Source organism: Myotis brandtii, unplaced genomic scaffold, assembly GCF_000412655.1.
Source record: "Myotis brandtii unplaced genomic scaffold, ASM41265v1 scaffold395, whole genome shotgun sequence".
In the NCBI taxonomy this organism is placed as follows: domain Eukaryota; kingdom Metazoa; phylum Chordata; class Mammalia; order Chiroptera; family Vespertilionidae; genus Myotis; species Myotis brandtii.
This window is the reverse complement of record NW_005365155.1, coordinates 2164937-2167170: the sequence shown is the minus strand read 5'-3', so window position 1 is coordinate 2167170 and position 2234 is coordinate 2164937.

The following is a 2234-nucleotide window of genomic DNA, read 5'->3' as shown; positions in this document are numbered from 1 at the left end:
TGGGATGCAGGGGTGATAGCTACGAGGAATTGGTCCATCATGCCTGCACCTGGCTCAGAGGTGGTGCTCACCAGGCCCAGCCCTCATGGGGGTGACTGCCGGTACGGTCTTCACGGAGCACGGACTCAGGTGTTCATTTGCCTCCTTTTATGTGGGTAATGAAATATGTAACCCATAGTGTTGCTGCAACCAGATGATGCAACCGGACTGCTTAGCTCCCTGCTGGGCTCATGGAAGTGCTCCCTGGGCTGTTGTGTCAGGGTCAGGGTTCGCCAGGCGCTCTGTTAGTGCTTCTCTTCCATTGCTTTATTTAATTTTCACAACAGCAACAATTATGGTCATGGAGGAGGAACTCAATCCCTCAGCTGGGGGTATATGCCACTTGCTGGAGATCACGAAGCTGGAATTCCAGTGTAGGTTTATCTGACCCTGAAGTCTATGCCTTTAACCATCACGCATGACCGCTAGGGAGCCGGGGGTGCATATGGCTCTTGCCCTCTGGGAGCTGAGGTGGGGGTTAGCGCTTCCCCCGTTGGCAACTGGAGGTGTGTTGGATTAAAGGAGGAGCATTCCTGGCAGTGACCTATGTAACCTTTTGAAAAAGATTCCTCTCCCCCTCTTTATTGAGGTATGATTGACAAATAAAATGGTAGGATATTTAAAGTGCACAACATAATGGTTTGATATACGTATGCATTCGAAAGAACTCTCCTCAACAAGTTCATTAACACATCCCAAAGCCGCCAGACAACCAAAGCAATCTTGAGAAAGAAGAACCAACCTAGAGGCATCACACTTCCCGATTTCAAACTATAATGCATGGCTACAGTAATCAAAACAGTATGGCAGTAGCGTAAAGAAGTGGTATAGGTCAATGGGATAGAAACAGAGCCCAGAGATAAGTCCATGCCTACAGGCAATTGATTTTTGACAAAGGAGCCAACAATATACAATGGTTTGAAAGGACAGTCTCTTTAACAAATAGGAAAACTGGACAAAAGAGCCTATGTTACAACTTATACAGAAATAAACTCAAAATGGATTGAAGACTCGAATAGCCTTTCTGATAGCAGAGCAGGGTGGAGAACTGTTTTTCCTGTGTAACAGGGTTGGGCCAGGGCGGAGAACTATTTTTCCGACAAGAAAATTCAAGCACAAATAGCGTATTGAGGATAGTGAACAAAAAGGGAAGGACTGGAAAGGAAAAACAGGTGCTTATAACAAAAAGAAGGAAAAGAAGGAAAAAAAGGAAAGAGTGGGGGGAAAAAGAAATTGAATTAAAAGTAAATGGGACGGTAGGGAGCAAAATAACGAGAAACTGAGGTGTGGGAGACAGGAGATTAAACTCTAGGACAGCAAGTCAGTGGCCAAGTGTCAACAAATACCGTGCAGACATTGACAATGGCGATATTTAATACCTCTGGCCCCTGCTGGGCCAGGCTGGATTTTCACTTGGGGCTCATGCTACATTAATACAGTGAGGGAATGGAAAGCAAGCCACATCCCGGGTCTGGGCGCACATCTTTGCCATTCTGCAGGAAACAGTCCCATTTGAGTCAACAGTTATGGCTGCGTGGTCGCGAGGGAGCCTCTGGGCCATGTCTTGTGAGTGCTTAGCTAGCGAGGAGGAATTATTCAGAAACAATCACGTGGGGAGCTTTCCCTGAATTCTATACCAGCACCAGCGAAAGATGCATTGAAATAGCTGTTACCACATCGAACATATTGAAACACTTCCAAATAATGAGAAAGTCACTACATAGATACCTTCTCACTGATGTAAATACATGTAAACAGGAATCTATGTGCCTGCTAGGTCTGGCTTCTGAAAAATTACTGGTCCACCCTGTAAGCTGCGGTCGCTACAGAGAGACAAGGCATTTGGTAGTGACTCAAGCCATTTCTGAATCCAAAACCAAATTTCTGACGCAGAATTTGTAATGGGTCTTATGTCAATCACGTTTTTATTGGCTTTCAAAAGTCGCTTGCAAGCATTCTTACATCACTTTGTGTCCAGTTTCTCCATAATTAAGTTGACCCTATTGATTTATAAAGGGACAGGCCGACCTCATTCATAGCGTAATAAAATATAATAGTTGGAGATAATTCTGCTCATTGCTTTGAAATAGTCAGCCCCCTGGCTCTGGCAGCTAGAGATAAGGGGGAGTGGAGTGGAGACAAGGCCGCGTGGCTAGACCAGTCTTTTCTTCTTTTCTTTTTTTTTTCCCATTAAG